Source organism: Colobus angolensis, unplaced genomic scaffold, assembly GCF_000951035.1.
Source record: "Colobus angolensis palliatus isolate OR3802 unplaced genomic scaffold, Cang.pa_1.0 Scaffold124, whole genome shotgun sequence".
Lineage (NCBI taxonomy): Eukaryota > Metazoa > Chordata > Mammalia > Primates > Cercopithecidae > Colobus > Colobus angolensis.
Genome location: NW_012113586.1, coordinates 4623093 through 4644350, shown reverse-complemented (window position 1 = coordinate 4644350; position 21258 = coordinate 4623093). Strand labels below are relative to the sequence as shown.

Below are 21258 nucleotides of genomic sequence, written 5' to 3'. Positions count from 1 at the left end.
CATGTTTGTTTTTCTCTCCACCCACTTATTCATTCAAGCTGAAATATGACATGCTACATGTGTTGATTATTGCACTTCTTTCTTGCCCATCTTAATGTGCTAATATTTTAACTGTGTGGCAGTGCTTGTGCTAAGGTGTAAACACAAATTACCAGTGTATTCCAGTACATAATGCCTTTGCCTTACATGATCCCATGGCCCTGAATTTATATACTTTATAATAAAAAAAAACCTAGTTCAATTATTTTGCCATTTTATAAAGATACTCATAGTTAATATCAATTACATATTATTTGTGATTATTTTGGCTTGTTTTGATCATAGAAGCTTAAAGAAATAAAGAGCATTATAGCCTTACTCCCACCTCCCCAATTCCTGGGGAACATTTGTGGAGAGAGGAGTCCTCACTTGCCTTCCTTACTTTTGCCCTAAAAGCAGATTTTATCACCAGGGGAGGCACACTGAGCAGCCCACCCCTGGGAGTGACCCTCTGGGTTTTTCATGGCTTCCACAAGTACTACTTGCCTTTGCCCACATTTTTGCTCCTTTGAGAGATTCCTGGACCAGAATGGGGCAGGGGTGGGGGAAAGGAGGGAGTGCCTCCACCAAATAAGGGCACCAGCACTCCCCAGCCTTGCTTCTGCCTAACCCCAGCACAGAGCTATATTTTAGATATCCCCAGAACGTTAAAGTGAAGACAGAAGCCGGCCCCATACAGGTGGCAATGGAAACAGGTGAGTGGATAAACACCCCAAGGTGGTGACGATGAAGGGAGAAAGGAGGTTTCCTCACTCTAATTAGGAAGAGCCAATGCTAAGCATTCACACACAACCAGAAGTGTGCACACAGATGTACACCCACAGATACCTGTACCTCCTCCCTCTTCCCCCCCCCCCTTACTCATACAAACTGGCTGGCTCTATTAGACCACCACACACCCAGACTGATGGATTGGAAAAACTTGTGAGTCTAATCACCATAGCTCTAGAGTGGGCAGCTGCTACAGTGGGAAAGGACCAGCATCTCTGGTTCCCCTGGTGTTGGGGGGTCATGATGGGGTGTGCATATCAGGGCAGGTCCAATTCTGCTGTGATGTGTGTGATACCAGACAAATTCTCTTTTATGTTCAGGCTTACTCATTCTACACCAGCAGCCAGCATACACAAAAATTAATACTTACAGGAGTAAGCCTGTATAAACAGGTACACACTCAGATCCATACTTCATTATGCCTAGCCACACTGTCATAGACACAAACATGGATTCACATTCACACCCATGCATTCTTTCTTCCAGGAAAGCCTCCCCCTCCCCCATCCCTTTGCCTTTTCTAAGACCTCCCTGGCACAGATGGCCCCTCCTTCTGTGCTCCATAAACACTCCTTTCATGTCTCCCTTAGAGACTACATATTGTGTACCATGATTCTTGGTTCTTGGTTACCACACTGGTCTCTCCCTAGGCTATGATGCTTCCAGGGGAGGTCTGTAGTTTATATCCCCAGCACTAGTGTCTGAGCTTGACACATTATAGGTACTCAGTTCATTCATGCTGTGACTCCTTATGTACAGAGGTACCCTGGATATTTGTAACACGGAAACTCTTCCACCAAAGGACACCCATGGTTCAGTTCTATCAGTTTGCTTTCTTATAAAAATGAGAATAATAATACTTCACTTCTCATTTCACAGGCTTGCTATGAGACCCAATGTATTTGAAAATATTTCATAAAATACTAAGCACCATACAAATTATGATACTATAAACTATAAGAGTAACATTAAATAATATTATTAAATGAATGGGGAGGTGATAAGTAGTGGCTTAAAAAGTCAGACTTTGTGGCTCTGTCATATGCTACCTGTGTGAATTTAGTTGTAAGTTACTTAAACTTTTTGGACCTTAGTTTTCTAATCTGTAAAATGGGAATAATCAAAGTATGCTACAAAATGTTGTTATGTCATGTTTTTTTTTTTCTGAAGGTGAACAAGATAATCTACGTAAAGTGCTTAAACTAATGCCTAGAACTCATGTTCAGTAAATATCAGCTATCATTACTATTGTTATTATTCAGTATAAATACATATTGAGGACCAGATATAGATTGACATAGAAAAATAAACATATCCAGATATACTCACCCACGTGTGTGTGTGTGTGTGTGTGTGTGTGTGTCTATAGCTCTGGTGGCCAAACTACAATGAGCATTTTCCATGTGTCAGACCTAGGTACAGTGACTTTGCTCATATTAACTTATTTAACCTTCACCACAAACCTATGAGGTAGATAGGTACTGTTGTCCCAATTTTGTGTATAAGAAAACTAGGACATGGAAAAGATGGCAATCTACTCAAGGTCATATAGCTAATAAATTATGGAGCTAAGATAGAGATTCAGGTGGTCTAAATTCAGAAACCACACTCTCAAACACAAAGTACTACGTTTCTGTGGTCATTGTATTCTACACAGATATACTCACACAGAACTATTCACCTATGAATATGGCATATGGCAAGGGAGAAACATACATACACACAAAACTTAGATAAATTGCCACCTTTGCATTCAGGGGTGGTTAGTGAGTGATATGGTTTGGCTGTGTCTCCACCCAAATCTTAACTGGAATTGTATTTCCCATAATTCTCAGGTGGGAGGTAACTGAATGCTATTCTCGTGATAAAGAGTAAGTTATCACGAGATCTGATGGTTTTATAGGGGGCTTCCCCCTTTGGTAGTCTCTCATTCTTCTCTCTCCTGCTGCCTTGTGAAGAAGGACATGTTTGCTTCCCCTTCCATTGTGATTATAAGTTTCCTGAGGCCTCCTTAGCCCTGAGGAACTGTGAGTCAATTAAAGATCTTTCCTTTATAAATTACCCAGTCTCAGGTATGTTCTTATACCAGCCTGAGAATGGACTGATACAGTGTCAGTGTAGTTTAAATACTTACTGCTCATCTAGTACTTTGCCAGATACTGTTGGACTAAAGGGGCTTTATATTATTTGTTAATTTTATTAGACAGCTATTTCCAATCTATTTTTTAAAATGTTGTACCCCATAGATAAAAATGTGGGGCATACATATTGAGTATATATATATATACCCGATTATAACTATATAATTTTATACTAGTACAGTAGTACATGTATAAGCTTTGTACATGTACTAGTATATCATATAATTGTAAAGATACACAAAAAGATATATGTAAAGATATGATAAAAATAATATTTATTTTTAAATGTATAAATATTTATCAATATATTTATAAATTTAAATATTTATATTTATTATTAAATATATGATAAACAAAAATAATATTTGTAAAATAATTCATTTTATTTATTAACAGCACAAAAACTAATTAACAGCATAAGGTATTATTGATAATGTAGAACTTCTGAGAGCAATAAGCTTAATTTTGTTAGACTCATTGTTTAACCCATTGAGATAATGATTTGATCATCTGGTTTTAAGCTCAATTTATTTAGAATCTGGTTTTTGGCTAATATAGCAGAAAAAGATGTAATACAAAAATTCAGATGTTATCACAAAATATGATAAGCATGTGAAGTGATGGATATGTGAATTAGCTTGATTTAATCATTCCACAATGTAAACATATATTGACACATCACATTGTACATCATAAATGTATACAATTTTTGTCTGTCAATTTTAAAAACAAATAAGAAAAAGTGGAAACAACCCAAAGGTCCACCAACTGATGGATGGCTAAACAGAATGTGATATAACCGTACAATAGACTACTATTTGGCAAGAAAAAGAAACAAAGTACTATTACGTGAGACAACAGGGATGAACCTCAATAACATCATGCTGAGTGAAAGAAGCCAGACACAAAGATCACATGTTGCATGACTCCATTCATATGGAAAGGTACAGAATAAGCAAAGCTATAGAAACAGAGAGTAGATTAATGGCTGTACAGAGATAAGATGGGGGAAAGAAAGGGGCCAGGGAGTGACAGCTAATCAGCACAGAGTTTCATCTTGGGATGATGGAAATATTCTAAAATTAGATTTTGGTGATGATTTCACAACTCTGTAAATACACTAAAAAACATTGAGCTGTATACCAACTATGGTATGTTAAGTGTATCTCAATAAAGCTATTAGAAAATTCAGAAGACATATCACGTGATATGTATATCACTGTAGTGGGTAAAGGGCATGATGTCTTTTCTCACCCATCATAATGGTCACAGTTGACACTCCTTTAACAAAAGACAGGTTAACATGAAAAGCATAACATATTTATGTAATCAGAGTTTTACATGACACAGGAGTCTTCAGAATGAAGACCCAAAGATCCAAAGGAAAACTATCCATTTTTATGCCTAGATTTGATGCAGAGTGGATAGCCATGCAGAAATGTGACTGGACAAAAAGGAAATGATCTTACAGCAACAGACTGAATGAGGAAACCAGGAAAGCCTGTGTGTCAAGATTCTTCTTGGCCTCTCTGTGTGGCATTCCTTTTTCCAGGGACAGGGCAAGACCCCTTCTAGAATGAGGGTCTTATAATCTACTTGCAGACAGAGTAGGTCAGAGAATTTCTTCATGGCCAGCTCTTATACAAAAAAAATGGGAGAATGTTAGAATACTATTTCTAGGTTGTATGACTGGCTTTGGAGAGAGGGGTTCTAGTTTCTATGATCCACCTTGGGGAAGAGAAATTCTAGTTTCTATGGCTTACCTTTGGGGAAGAAAAGGGAGCAAGGAGAAAGGAAGGCGTGAGAAGTTCAGAGAGAGACTTGCTTTTAAGGGATTTTCAATCATCTTTTGTTCAAAGTACTCAGGATGCCAAAATGCCATACTTTGAGTTATTTTCTGAGCCCCAACAATTCCTATTTTCACTGTATTACTCTATTTATTATTCTATCTAGTAAATATTTTTCTTTATTGTCATTGATTATATCTTAAATGGTAAGGGTTTTTATAATTTTTTATTTGTTTGCTTTCTCTAAAGGAATAGAAGACACTACCACCAGTTGTAGTAGTACTTTTGAAAACTTGCCATCTATGTGACCTGAACCGTGGTAGGAGTCAACACAATCAGAGGTTAAAGATAGACAATGGTATCCCTAGTTTGCTCTGTATTAATCTATGGTCCACTCCTTTTGCTAGTGAGCTGGTATCTGTGGTGGATAACCATTCCCAACTTTTAAAAATTAAAGTAAAATTTCAATTTATTTTATATAAGCCAATATTATCCCATTAGTAATAATTACAGGGGACAAAATAGAAACTCTGTTGTGACAAAAATATTTTAGCATTGATATAAACACCATAAGTGATAGGACATAATTTGAGAGCTATTTATTTTCACTAAACATATATTAATAAAAGAATATTTCCAATCCCCCAATCCATTCAGACATACACACATCGTTGTGGGAGATCATTTATTTTCTTATGAAACAATAAAGTATGTGCTATAAGAAAAAAAATCAAAAGTCTAACAGAATTTAATCGCTGATTTTGTTAACTAAATTATCATTCTCATTTTTCTTTCTTATCTATGAAATTTTCCAAAGTTTTATTGAAATTTGGACAGTAAGTCTCTTTCTAATGTGAATTAGTTTTTCTTTTAACAATGTGTTTAAAATGCATAAAACTCTTGATTTGGAAAAAATTTTAACAACCTAGAAATCTATGTTTCCAAGTGTTTCAATTGTTCAGATAATAAATTTTAACATATGTCACATTTTCATTATTTGGGGTAGCAAAAATCACATAACAATGGAAAAATTTCTAAATTAGATCTCTTCAAAATGCCTTCACCATTGTACAATGTTTTTTAAAGTTGTCATTTAATTCATTTTAAAATATGCACATAAAGAGACACATTGCATGTGCACTCTTTTTTTTAATCTGCTGGTAGCATACCACTGACATTGTCATAAAAAACAACTTTGAAACACTTACCTTAAATTTGAGCAACTCTTTAAGTACTCTTTACGTACTTTACCACTTGCCAAACAGCATTTTTCACTGTGGAACACTAGAATTTTATGGTATTTTCCCGTTTCATTTATTGTAAAGATTCTATAATATTTTAAAAGACTCATATTTCTAAAACTAACTACATGGGTACATCTTGTATACTTCGGCTTCAAAGTATGCACATTTCTTGCAGAGCAATTACTTAGCGAATAAATTTTGTTTGTGATGGTCTCTCTGACTCCAGGCTGTTTATATATATTTGAGTTAAAGCAGCCTTTTCCTCAGTGGTTACACTTCCATAATTTTTCCATAAATTATTCTTTCTATTAAAGATCCTTTCAGTTGTGAATGTATCTGCTCCCATACATTTTTCCATTTATACCCCCTTAAAAAGAGTTCTTTATGTATTTCAGAAGATTCTGAGATAGAATCTGTAAAGTACCACACGCTCAAACACGTTAGAAATAGCTGCTGTTTTTTAATCCACATAAACAACAAACTGACATAATTACAACACTGCATAAATTGATATAATACTTATTTCTTCAAATTTTCAGGAATGTTCAGGAATGTTTCCCAAGTGTCTATCAATGGAATCTGTCAATATGAGAAAGGATTTTAGTTTATCACTCTACTTGGTTCTGAATATTATTTCAGTTATTTCCCCAACAGTTTGGCTTTTGCTATAAAATAAGAAACTTTAAGAGAGGTTTCTCAATGTTTATCTTTATATTTAGTGAAATGTTGAAAAGTACTGGATTGAGTGTGGCATGATTTTAAACATCACTGAAAAATTTGAGAGATTTGTTTTCCTATTTTGGATGCTTAATTTTTAAAATCAGTTTGCTGAAGTATAATTTATATACAGTAAAACTCATCCTTCAAGAGATGTCCTGTTTTACAAATTCCACAAACGTATACACTCATGTAAACAACACCCTCAAAACACAGAACATTTCCATTACCCTGACAAGTTTCCTGTACCTTTTAGTAGCCAATCCTTTTATCTATATCCACCCTCAGACAACCACAGATCTGATTTCCGTTCCTATAGTTTTATCTTTTCCAGAATGTCATAAAAATAGAATTGCTTAGTATAGAAAGTATAGACTTTCCAGCCTGGTTTCTTTTACTTAGTATAAAGTTGTTTTTTTTTTTTTTTACTATTCATCCATGTTGTTGCATGTATCAGTATTTTATTATTTTTTATTACTGAGTAGTATTGCATTGTATACCTGTAGCACAATTTGTTTATCCATTCACAAACTAATAGACATTTGGGTGGTTTCTAGTTTTGGGATATTAAGAATATAGCTAATAAATTTGGTACAACAGTCCTTATACAGACATTATGAGGGCACATGCATTCAGTTCTTCTGGGTAAATAACCAAGAATAAAAATTGTTGGATTGTATGGTGAGTGTATGTTTCCTAAGCCCATAGGAAACCACTGATCTACTTTCTGTCACTAGACATTATTTCGTGTTTTTAGAATTTTATATATTGACTATACAATATGCTTTGGCTTTGTCTGCCTTTTTTTAGTCAGTTGCTATGTTGAAATTCATCCATGCTGTTATGTATTAGTTAGCTGATTCCTTTTTATTGTTAAATAGTATTCATTTATCCTTCCCAGAGCTCTTCATTTGATTGTGTAGATCCAAATTTCTATCTGGTAACGTAATCCTTCTGCCTGAAGAACTTTAACAATTATTACAAAGCAAGTAAGCTGTCACTGAATTTTCTCACCTATTGTTTTTATGAAAGTGTCTTTGCTTTCATTTTCAAAAAATTTTGTGTATAGAACTCTAAGTTGACAGTTGTTTTTATTTTTTCCTTCAGTACTTTAAAAATGTCGCTTCATTTCTTTTTTGGCTTGTATGGTTTCTGATGAAAAGTCTACACTAAGTATTCTTTTTGTTTTGCTGTATATAATGTGTTCCCCACCATTTTTCCCCAGCTGCCTTCAAAATTTTCTGTTTATTTTAGATTTTTAGCAAGTTCATTATGATGTGTCTAGGTATGTGTAAGGTTTTCTTTGTTTGTTTGGTGTATATCCTTTAGGGGTTGTTTGAGCTTGGATCTGTGATTTACTGTCATTCACTATTTTTGGAAAATTCTTGGCCATTCATTATGTCTCCAAATATCTCTTCTTCCCCATTTTCTTTCTCTTATCCTTCTGGGACTCCAATCATATGTACATTATTATGTTTGATATGAATGCCCTGTTCTGATTTTATTCTCCCACTCTTCTTCTCTCTTTTTGTATTTTTGTTTGGGTAATTTCTGTTGACAGATCTTCAAGTTAACTGATTCTTTCCAGCTGGGTTCATACTTCTACTAAGGAGTATATTGAAAGCAATTTTATCTCAACTATTAGTTTTGTTTTTGTTTTTTTGTTTGTTTGGGTTTTTTTTTTGTTGTTTGTTTGTTTGTTTGTTTTGAGATGGAGTTTCGTTCTTGTTGCCCAGGAGGGAGTGCAATGGCGTGACTCAGCTCACACCGCAACTTCCACCTCTTGGGTTCAAGCATCCGTGCCTCAGCCTCCCAGGTAGCTGGGATTACAGTCACCCACCACCACACCAAGCTAATTTTGTTTTAGTTGAGAAGGGGTTTCACTATGTTGGCCAGGCTGGTCTCGAACTCCTGACCTCAGATGATCCTCCTGCCTCAGCCTCCCAAAGTGCTGGGATTACAGGCATGAGCCACCACACCTGGCCAATATTAAGTTTTTAATTTCTAGCAATACCCAGATGTTGAAACTAGCATACAGGAACTTTACAATAACTGTGATTAATATGTGAAAGGATATAGTAGAAAAGGTTGCATGTATAAAAGATGGGAAATTTCAGAAGAAAGATGTCTTCTTCTGAAAAAGATGGGAGAAATTCCCTATCTTTTATACATGCTTCTTCTTCTGAAAAAGATGGGAGAAATTCCTTACCTTTTATACATGTTTTTTCTTCTCAAAAAGATGGGAGAAATTCCCCATCTTTTATAAATGCTACCTTTTCTACTATATCCTTTCACATATTAATCACAGTTATTGTAAAATTCCTGTATGCTAGTTTCAACATCTGGGTATTGGATGTTGACATCATTGTTTCTTGATAGTAGGTAGTGTATATGTATGTGTGTGTGTGTGCGCGCGCGCGCGGGTGTACATAATTTTTGAGCAAATGCCAGACCTTGCATGAATAGTAGAGAATGGGGTAAATATTGTTAACAATGGAAGATGAGAATGACTCTTCTTGTGTAAGGCCATTAATGTGGAGAATTGACTCAATCTGTCAGGAGTTGAGCTGGGTTTAGGTTTTGTTGTTGCTATGGTTACCATGATTGCACCACAGGTTCCTAATTCTTCCATTGGTGGGCTGCCTTTGCCTTGTGCTTAGAGTGGACACTGCTATACCAGCGTCTTCTCTCAGGTTTATTGCTCTACCATCAGCTTTCAGCTTTCCTGAATGCCTGTACCACAGGGAAGATCTTTCACCATGGATTTTCCCCATCCCCAGTCTTAGACTACTTTTGCTTGTTACTTTTTGCCAGCTTTGTGTTCAGGGTAAATGGGTTTATCTGTTGTTCTACTCCAGTCTATGTCTTAGGGAGGGCCTCTAAAATTGGGCCTCTCTCTGCATTCCTGCTGCTCCGTCTTGTGGCAGCCAAATTCTGCTTTGTATTTATAATAGTTGATCTTGAACAAGAGTTTTCTTCACCTTTCCTAGTGGTAGAAAATCTCTGCCTTATATCAGTTTGAGATGTTAGGTCCAAGATGATTTTGTGTGTCTCCCCAGAGATAGCCTTTTCTTATACCACTAACCCCTCTCCATAATGCATCTTTTCCTAGGCTTTAGGCAACAGTCTTTGCTGCCACTCTTCCAGAAGTTTAAAGTTTTTGCTTCACATGAGAAAAGAGTCTGGGGAGGGAAGTGTATGGTGTTTTGTGTCTGGCCACAAAGACCTACCAGTTACTTTCTGTATACCTGCTACACCCATAGTCTTTTCTTCCTGATTTAATTGATACACAATAACTGTACATATTCATGGGGTACGTGTGATACTTTGATACATGCATATAATGTGTAATGATCAAGTCAGGGTGTTTAGAATATCCATCACTTCAAATATTTATCATTTCTTTGTGTTGGTAACATTTCAAATCTTCCCTGCCAGACGTTTTGAAATAGGCAATAAGTTATTAGTAACTATAGTCGTCCTACTGTGCTATCAAATGCTTGCACTTATTCCTTCTCTCTAACTGTATGTTTTTATCCATTAACCAACCTCTTTTCATACCTCTACCTTTTCCCAGCCTCTGGTAACCATCATTCTAATCTCTATGTCCATGAGATGCATGGAGGTTCCCACATATGCAGTGAGAACATGCAATAACTGTCTTTCTGTGCCTGGTTTGTTTCTCTTAACATAATGTCCTCCAGTTCCATCCATGTTACTGCAAATTACAGGCTTTTATTCTTTTTGTGGTTGGATAGTATTCCATGGTATATATATACCGCATTTTCTTTATTTATTCATGGACACTTAGGATGATTCCGTATCTTTGCTATTCTGAATAGTGCTGAAATAAACATGGAGGTGCAGGTATTCCTTTGATATACTGATTTCTTTTGAATACATTCCCAGTAGTGGCATTACTGGATCACATGGTTGTTCAATTTTAATATTTTGAGAAACCTCCATGCTGTTTTCCATAATGGCTGTACTAATTGACATTTTTTACCAACAGCATATAAGATTCCCTTTTTTCCACATCATCACCAGCACTTGTTATTTTTTGTCTTTTTTACAATAACCGTTCTAACTGGGGTGAGATGATATCTGATTGTGGTTTTGATTTGCATTTCCCTAATGATTGGCAACGTTGAACATTTTTCCACATGCCTGTAGGCTGTTTGTATTTCTTCTTATGAGAAATGTCTGTTCACACCTGTTGCCTGCTTTTTAATGAGATTACTGGCTTTTGTTTTGTTTTGTTTTGTTGCTGTTGAGTTGTTTGAGTTCCTTGTATATTCTGGATATCAGTTCCTTGTCAGATGAATAGTTTGCAAATGTTTTCTCCCATTGTACAGATTGTCTCTTTATCAATTGTTTCCTTTGCAGTGCAGAACACTTTTAGCTTAGTATAGTCTTATTTGTCTATTTTTGTTTTTGTTGCCTATGCTTTTAAAGTCTTAGTTACAGCAGGGCATGGTGACTCATGCCTGTTATCTTAGTGGCTCAGGAGCCTGAGGTGGGAAGATCATTTGAGGACAGGAGTTTGAGACCAGCCTGTGCAACATAGTGAGACCCTGTCTCTAAAAAAATAAAAAGAATTAGCTGAGCATGGTGGTGTACACCTGTAGTCTCATCTACTCAGGAGTCTGAGGTGGAAGGATCACCTGAGCCCAGGAACTTAAGGCTGCAATGAGCCATGATCATGCCACTGCACTCCAGCCTGGACAACAGAGGAGACCCCAGGTCTAAAAAATTTTTAAAAATTAAAAATAAAGGATCATCCAGAAAATCTTCACCTAGTTCAATGTCCTATAGAATTTCCCCTGTTTTTTCTTTTGGATCTTATCTTTAAGTCTTTAATCCATTTTAAGCTGACTTTTGTATATGGTGAGAGATAGGGTCTAGTTTCATCCTTCTGTATATGGATATCCAGTTTCTCCAGCATCATTTATTGAAGAAGGTGTTCTTTCCCCAGTGTATGTTCTTGGCACCTTAATCAAAAATCAATTGGCTGTAAATATGTGGATTTATTTCTGGGTTCTCTGTTCTGTTCCATTGGCCTATGTATTGATTTTTATACTAATACTTTGCTGTTTGGGTTACTATAGCTTTGTAGTATATTTTGAAGTAAGGTAGTATGATGCTTCCAGCTTTGTTCTTTTTGCTTAGGATTGCTTTGGCTATTTGAGGTCTTTTGTTTTTAGAATGTTAGAATTTTAGAATTTTAGAATTCTTTTCTGTATATGTGAAGAATGTCACTGGTATTTTGATAGGGAATGCATTAAATCTATAGATTATTTTAGATAGTATGGCCATTTTAACAATAGTAATTCTTCTGATCCATGAGCATGGGATGTCTTTCCATTTGTTTGTTCAATCTCTTTCATCAGTGGTTTTTGTTGTAGAGGTCTTTCATATCCTTCATTAAATTCATTTCTAGGTATTTTATTTTTTGTAGCTATTGTAAGTGGGTTTGCTTTTTTGATTTCTTTTTTGGCTAGCTTGTTATTGGTGTATAGAAACACCACTGATTTCTGTATGTTGATTTTGTATCCTACAACTGTACTGAATCTGTTTATCAGTTCTAAGAGTTTTTTGGTGGAGTCTTCAGGTTTTTCGTGATATAAGATTATGTCATTTCCAAAGGAAGATAATTTGACTTCCTCTTTTCTAACTTAGATGCCTTTTATTTTTCTGTTTTTTGATTGCTTTGACAAGACTTCCAGTACTATGTTGAATAAGAATGGTGAAAGGTGGACATCCTTCTTTTGTTCCAGTTCTTAGAGAATAGGCTTTTAGCTTTTCCTCATTTAATATGATGTTAGCTGTGGATTTGTCATATATGGCCTTATTGTGATGAAGTATGTTCCTTTAGTGCCTAATTGTTGAGAATTTTTAACCATGAAGACATGTTGAATTTTATAAAATGATTTTTTGCATCTATTGAGATGATCATATGGTTTTTGTCTTTTATTCTGTTGATCATGAGGTCAGGAGATGGAGACCATCCTGGCTAACACAGTGAAACCCTGTCTCTACTAAAAATACAAAAAATTAGCCAGGCGTGGTGGCAGGCACCTGTAGTTCCAGCTACTCGGGAGGCTGAGGCAGGAGAATGGCGTGAACCCAGGAGGTGGAGCTTGCAGTGAGGCAAGATCGTGCCACTACACTCCAGTCCAAGCGACAGAGACTCCGTCTCAAAAAAATAAAATAAAATAAAAAATAAAAACTACATTAAAACCCTTTGTTGGAATGCTTTACACTTTACACAAAACAGAAACGAAAATAACCTGTTATACAATTAATCACAAATACAGTCCTCCTCAAGTTTTTTGCCCATACACATGAGTATTTGTCTCAAACACGTCTTCTTTATAGCAGCTAGGCCCTGCCACCACTATGCTTGGCTGAGTTCACAAATCTATTGTAACCTGTAGCTTCTCTGTCACTTCTCTGCCACTCCTCTCGTGCTAAGATTTGTTTCCTGACAGTAATTAAAATCTTCCGCCTCTGCCGTAGCTGCTGCTGCTACTGGAACCACCATAGCCAACTTGGTTTCACAGTTTGGCAAAGTATTGGCCTCCACCACCATAGGGGCCAGAGCTTCCGCCTCCAAAGTCTCCTCCCTTCATGGGTCCAAAATTTGAAGACTGATTGTTGTAATTGCCAAAATCATTATAGCTTCCACCACCTTCAAAACTGCTTCCGTCATTACCAAATCCATTACAGCCATCCCCACTGCTGCCACCACAACCACTGAAGTTTCCTCCGTGACCAAAGTTGTCATTCCAAAAACCACCTCCATGACCACCACCAAAGTTTCCAGAATCACTTCAACCTCTTTGGCTGAATGAAACACTAGCCATCTCTTGCTTTGACAGAGCTTTCCTAACTTCACTGTTGTGGCCATTCACAGTACAGTATTTCTGAATGACAGTGTTATCCACGGAGTCATGGTCGTCAAAGGTTACAAAGGCAAAGCCCCTTTTCTTGCCACTGCCTCAGTCAGTCATTATTTCAATCACTTCCATTTTTCCACACTGTTCAAAATAATCTCTTAGGTGATATTCTTCAGTGTCTTCTTTAATGCCACCAACCAATATCTTTTTCACAGTTAAGTGGGCACCTGATCTTTGAGAATCTTCTCTTGAGACAGCTCTCTTTGGTTCCACAACTCTTCCATCCACTTTGTGTGGCCTTGCATTCATGGCTGCATCCACCTCCTCCACAGTGGCATATGTGACAAACCCAAAGCCCCTGGAGCGCTTGGTGTTTAGATCTTTCATTAACACTTGGCCCTTGAATTCCCCATTGCTCAAAATGGCTCCTCAGGCTCTCCTCGGTTGTTTCAAAGCTCAACCCTCCAATGAAGAGCTTCCTCAGCTGTTAGGACTCTTTAGGAGACTCTGACTTAGACATGATGGCAGGGGAATGAGAGACTTTAACAATGCTTCCTCGGCGGCATCCATGGGCAGAAAGGACCTGTTTCCATTTTCATTTGCCTCACGAAATTTTTTTATTTCCTTCTGAATATCTTTATTGACCCAATTGTTAGGAGTGTGTTGTTTAATTTCCATGTATTTGTACAGTTTCCAAAGTTCCTCTTGTTACTGATTTTCAGTTTTTTTCCATTGTGGGCTGAGAAGATACTTGTTATGATTCTGATTTTTAAAAATTTGTTAAGACTTGTCTTGTGGTTTAATATATGGCTTATCCTGGAGAATGTTCCATTTGTTGATGAGTGCATTCTGCAGCTGTTGGATGAAATGTCTTGTAAATGCCCGTTAGGTTCAGTTAGTCTCTAGTGCAGATTGAGTATGATGTTTCTTTGCTGCTTTTCTGTCTAGATCTGTGCAATGATGAAAGTGAGATGTTGAAGTCCCCAACTATTAGTATTTTGGAGTCTCTCTCTTTAGCTCTAACAATATTGGTTTTATATACCTGGGTACTGCAGTGTTAGGTACATATATATTTACAATTGCTATATCCTCTTGCTTAATTGATCCCTTTATCATTTTATAATGACCTTTTTTGTCCCTTTTTATGTTTTATGACTTTAAGTCTATTTTGTCTGATATAAGTATAGTTACAGAAGCATGTTTTTGGCTTCTGTTTGTGTGGAATATTTTTGTCTATTCCTTTTCTTTCAATCTATGTGTGTCTTTACATGTGAAGTAAGTTTTTAGGCAGCATATAGTTGTGTCTTTTTTGTTTTTTGATCTATGCAGCCAGTCTATAGCTTTTAATTGAGGAATTTCAATGTTTACATTGAAGATAGTTTTTGATAGGTGAGGACATGTTATTGTCATCTTGTGCATTGTTTTCTGATTGCTTTGTATTTTTTGTTTTATTGTTTACTTCTACAATTTGGTCTGTTTTATAGTAATATCAGTTGACTCCTTTTTTTCTCATTTGTGTGTCTGCTTTATCAATGAGTTTTATTTTTTGTGTGTTTTCATATATATGTAGACGTAGTTCTTTTGTTTCCAGATGTAGGACTTCCTTAAGCTCCTCAGCATTTATTTTGTTGAATTTGTCATTCAAATCATGAATTCGTTCCTCGATTTCTTTGTATTGTTCATTTGGGTTGTCCTATCTCACTGACTTTTTTAATGTCATTATTTTGAAATTTTTTCCAGGCATTTCATAGATTTCCTTTTCTTTGGGCTCTGTTACTGGTAATTATAATGTTCCTTTGGAGGTGTCATGTTTTCTTGCTTTTTCATGTTTTTGTGTCCTTACCTTAATATCCACACATCTATCGTAACAGTTGCTTCTTCTAATTTTATCGGTTGGCTTTTGCAGGGAAATACTTTTTCCTGTAGATGTCTCTATAGTATTGGTTGGGAAAGGCACTTTGGCATTGATTCTTGGTGGATGTAGTAGTGTAGCCTTTGTATGATTTCTTCAGCTGTAATCAACTCATCAGTGGCATCTGTGAGTTCCTCAGTGGCTTAGGTTGCAGTTGTTAGTGGAGGCTGTGGTGACACTTTCCTGATGATGCTAATGACCAGATGGGCCAGTCCTCAGGCAACAGTGGTGATAGTGGTGGTGGTGTGCTGAGGATGCCAGTGCTCAGGTGCCAAGGTAATATATGTGGGCATCAGCAGTGACAAGTTCAGGAGGGCAGAGCCTTGGGCCCCCAGGTGTTGTGCATGGTGCCGGCAGTGGCAGGTCCTGAAGGGTAGGTCCTCTGGTGCCCAGACAGTGTGTGTGATGTTGGTGGTGGCAGCAGCAGCAGCAAGCCAACCCTCAGAGCACCAAGCAGTGCAAACAGGCATTAGCAGTGATGGTGGCAGGCTGGGTATGCTGGATCACAGTCTCTTGGTTGTTGCATGTGGGCAGGAGCTAGTGGCAGCAATGTCAGTGTAGACAGGTAAGTCCCCCTGTTTTGGGAGGGAGGTGCATATGGGCACAAGCAGCACGTGGGGTGGGCCTGTCCTTATACTGCTAGACAGCGTTCACACACACTGGTGGCAGCACACGGGGTGGGCTTATCCCCAAAGCCCCGAACAGTGGGTGCAGGCCCACTCACTGTCTTTTTCATGAGCACTCAGTAGAATCTACAGATAGGAGTTTGTGAATGAGTATTAACTCTGTTAGTTGGTGCCCTCACTATTCTGGACTGGCACACTAACCCACACTTAGCCTTTGGAAATTCCTTTAAAATGTGACTGATTTCTTCTTCCCCACTTGTATTGTGGCCTACAGCTTTTTCTCATGTGGTTTGCTATAGATGAGAGAGTTTCTATCTTTTATCTCTCTTTCAAACTCAGATAACTCTATTTTCCTCAGCTTTCTGATTAGTTCAATAAAGTTATGATTTTGGTTTTTTCTGGACTTCTCTCATTGTTGTGATGAGAACAATAGTCTTTGCAGCTTTTTACATACAAAGCAGAAGTGAAAACTCATGCTTAATTGTTAAAATTTTTTATTATGATGATTACATCAAACTATTACTAGGTGTATCTCAAGGTAAAAAGTGTTCTTAGGTTGAGTTTCCTAATTAATTAGTATTCTAGATCATTTAAAATTCTGGACAAGTTTTTGTTAGATCTGTTTAGATAAACATTGTTTTCTACTGAAATATGGCTGAAATGTTCATTATTGAGTGGAGAGGATGTCAGAGCTGACACTTTCTTGTTCGCTTGTCCTTGCACTAGTTGTATCACCTTTAAGTGATGGTATCTTTAAATGAATTATTTTTTAGGCCACTGGTCTCTTTTTGAGGGCTAATTTTCTTAAAGCTAGATAATAGCAAACCTCTTAACCAAGCACACTCAAACTGCAATACATCACAGTGCACTGAAAGTGATTAAATGGCAGAGGTTTGTACTGTCAACCCCCATGAGTTTGAGAACTCCCACTCTGCCTTGAAGATCCTTTTGTATCATACATGATATATGACTATATGACATAGATACCAACTGAGGGAATCAGGATCAATTCACATTATTAAATATTTATAAAGCTTAATTTCTTTCCTTAGATAAAAAGTTTGCTAGAATATTAGAAATATTAGACTATTAGAAACAAAAATTAGAAATATTAGGAATTCTAATATTTTCTCACTTTAATAGATCTTCTTATGTACTCCCTGGCTTGCATATCCCCGACTTAAGTGATGCTGCACTTGTCTATATGTTTCTATAGAGTAGAACTTTTGTCTCAATCACTGTTTGTTCCTCCCGATGCCTTGTATAGGCCTGATACTTTATACGAAGGCAATGCATACTTACTTGTTGCATAAATGAACACATAGTCCCTGACATCAGGAAGCCTTGTCATTCACCAGATGGATCGGGTCAATTATGACGATCATGTGAAAAAAATAGAAACCTATCTAAGATAATATATTATAACTAAATTGTACCAGACTGATGACATCCATTTGATTTTTAAAAAGGGAGTTAAATACAAATTAATGTCTTGGAGAAAAGTATATAGCAAAAGTCTACTTGGGCTGAGCCTTGACATTGGGGAGCATTGCAGTAGTCAGAGATAAAAAATGTCCTTTTCCATCAAAGAGAACACCACAAGCAAAGTAGAGCATAAGCACGGTCTGGATGAGTTCAGATCATAAGGGGTGGGAGCAGTGGTCCCTGCAATTTGACCACACCAGCAGCATGGGAGTTGGGAGGGCTGCGGAATTTATTCAGGCAGAGACACACTCACTGGCCCTGTGATTGTCACTTCTGGTCTTCAGTGCCTTCTAGCTGGTTCAGCAGAAGCAAATGTACTGGGGTAGCCACAGAACCACAGAAGCCTAAGCAGAAATGGATATCACCATACCTCTTCTCCCTCCATATCACTCCCTGCTGCATGTATTTGTCCTTGCTTAGCTTGCTTACCTTAAAAAACAAATATTTATTTAGTGATTAAAATGAGTCAAGTACTATACACGGCATCAAAATTAATGAAGAATAAGATGTAATTCTTGCCTTTAAGGAACTGAGTCTTATGGGAGAGACATTGACATAAAGTGAATATTTAAAATGTCATGCACTAAGTACCAACATAGAGTTTACACAACACATTACAGGAGATCAGAGGAGGGATAAGTAATCCAGTTCTGGAGGAAAGGGAGATGGGATGAAGAGAAATTGTGAACTAGGGATAATTTATTAGAGAAAGGAACAAGAAAGCTGAGTCTTAAGGGTTGAGTAGGAGTTATTTAGGTAATGAGGGAATAAGGGAGCTACTTGAAGCAGAAGAAAAATAAATGTTACTAGATTAAAAAGTATTAATAAAAGGCAGATAGTAGAGAAAAATTAGTCTAGAGAGTTAAGCAGGGACCTGTGCATTGAAGTATCTTTTAACAACATGTTAAAACAATGGTAGTGATTTAGCTGAGAGATGATAGTGACATGAGTTAGGGTAAAGAAGAAGGGACAGATACAAAAATATAGCAATGGTGAAAGCAGCACATGACTACTTGGATATGAAACCACATGAATCTGAAATCTCTACCTTGAAACAAGTTGGAAATAATCAAAAGAAGAAAAGATTTCTAGGTAGATAATGCGTTTGGTTTTGAGAATAATGAGTTTAAGGGACCAGTGGGACACCCAGGCGAAAGTTTCCATCAGGCAGTTGGACCACAAAGCCCGGATATTAGGTGAGTAGGCTGGGCTGGAAATAATCCTCAATACATGTGTAATTGCTGAAACCATGAGATGTGGATGAGATCATCTCCAGAACCGTGTGCACGGTTAAAAGCAGTAGGGCAAGTAAAACTGGATAAATGAGCCATATTCCAGTGAGTGACCCAGGAATCCTGACAAGAGCCAAGGACATATCCCTGAAGGACCTGCAACATTTAAAATAGGCTCAGAGGACAAAAGTCCACAAAGAATCAGGAAAGGAAGTTTTGAGAAAAATAAAGAGGAGCAGGAGAGGGTGGGATCACAGATGCCAAGAAGCTAAAACATTTTAAGAAGGAGGCAGTAGGCCAGGCATGGTGGCTTGCACCTGTAATCCTACTCGGGAGGCCAAGGTGGGAGGATCATTTGAGCCCAGGAGTTCCAGGTTTCAGTGAGCCAAGGTTGCACCACTGCACTCCAGCTTGGGTGACAAAGGGAGACTGTGTCTCTGAAAAAAAACAAAAACAAAAAGGAGGAGAGAGTGATCCTGGTGTCAAGTGTAGCAAAGAATTTCAGAAAGAGAAAGACGTTCCTTGGGTTTAGCAATGTCAAGGTGACCAGCAATCTCATTGGTGGAAGCAGGATCTGGACTCTCTCAGGTCCAGGTTGCAGAAAGGAAGAAGGATTCCCAACAACTCTCAGGCATTGCGGCTGCTCTGAGACTCAGGAGAAGGTTTGGCAGGAGAGTGGGATGGAGAGGCAGGGCTGTGTCTAGACAGCAGGGCTGCTCCAGTGAGTTCCCCCTGCCCCATGGGAAGGGTGACCTGAAAGGACTGTGGTGACATTGACGACGTCAGGGAGCAGTCAGGCTGGGAGCTGGACTGGCTGCCCACATGGAAACTGAAGTCACTAGAAAATGAGCAAGGAGACTGGGAGGCTGGTCAGTTTTCAATGTGTTTGGGGAGGGACAGAAAGTCAGTAAGTGATGGAGATGAGTGGGGTGGAAGATGGCAGAACACCATGACACCCACCTCAGAGAAGCCAGGATATTTACCTGAGAGTAGAAGAAAGTAGTCTGAAGCTGCCTTGGAAATGAAGACAGGTGAAGGTTTGGGGATGTGGAGAATAAGCAGCCTCCCTGAAGGAGGGCCCCAGGGGAAGACTTCAATGTCCTCAGGGAAGAGACAGATTTCCCTTAAGGCCAGGAAAACTGGGACATGAACTATGCCTACCATGAGCAAGAATTTCTCAGGACATTCAGTGAGAAGGTCTGAGAAGAGGGACAGTGGAGGTCAAATCTAAGAAGAGAAAGCACAGAGCAGTTTGGGAAGAGTGTGGGATAGGCTGCAACAGGAAGATGGCTAGGAGCTGAAGCTGGGGGCAGGATGCTGGGGTCAGTGGTCCAAGGGGCTCGGCTGGACAAAGAGCTGCTTTCGTGAGTGAGGAAGTGATCCAAGGTCCGTAAGATGAGATCAGAGGCCTCCACAAGCCAGGAAGTGGGAGTCTGTGGCTGGGGAAGCTACTCATGTCGGAAGCACAGGCTTCAGCTGCAGCCCCAGGGCCATAGGAACTGAGGCTATTGCAAGAGGCCAGGAGGTTGACTGCATGCTGCTATCCTAGCCCTCAAGCCTTCTCCGCCTCCACGGTGCCACACTGATTTTTCTTTTTACCTGTACCCCAACCTTCTGTATATCCCCAACCTGGGGCCATGGCACTTTGTAGCACTGGCACTACCAAGGGAAAAATGAGTCTCTATGTAAGCCCATTTTCCAGATGATAGAAACTCAGTCTTCTGAGAACCAATTTCATATTTTAAAATTTCTTAATAGAAATTGGCCAAGTTGGCCGGGCACAGTGACTCATGCCTGTAATCCCAGCACTTTGGGAGGCCGAGGTGGGTGGATCAATTTGAGGTGAGGAGTTCGAGACCAGCCTGGCCGACATGGTGAAACCCCATCTCTATAAAAATAACAAAATTAGCTGGGTAGGGTAGTACATGCCTGTAGTCCCAGCTACTTGGGAGGCTGAGGTGGGAGGATTGCTTAAGCCTGAGAGGCGGAGGTTGAAGTGAGCCAAGATCATGCCACTGCACTCCAGCCTGGGTAATAAAGTGAGACTCCGTCTCAAAAAAAGAGAGAGAAACAGGGAAGGAAGGAAGGAAGGGAGGAAGGAAGGAAGGAAGGAAGGAAAGGAGGGAGAAGGAAGGAAGGAAGGAAAGGAGGGAGGGAGGGAGGAAAAGGAAGGAAGGAAGGAAGGAAGAGAGAGAAAGCAGAAATGAAATTTTTTTAAAATCACCAATTCTGATAAAAAAATTGCAATAGGCATTGTTTGTGAAAAGGACAATTTTAAACACTATTTTTTTTCTTTTTGGTAATGATTAAGGGGCCTTGTGTCTGTTTTGAAAAGAGGTAGTGCATAACTAAGTGAATGATGGTGACTATGGTCATCATTATTGATGTCAATTACATGTCCTGTT

The 21258-nt window shown here is 38.3% G+C and overlaps 1 pseudogene; it reads right to left on the bottom strand.

Moving 5' to 3' along the window:
• Positions 1–13193: 13193 nt before the first annotated feature.
• Positions 13194–14118, bottom strand: LOC105505300 (annotated as a pseudogene).
• Positions 14119–21258: the final 7140 nt, after the last annotated feature.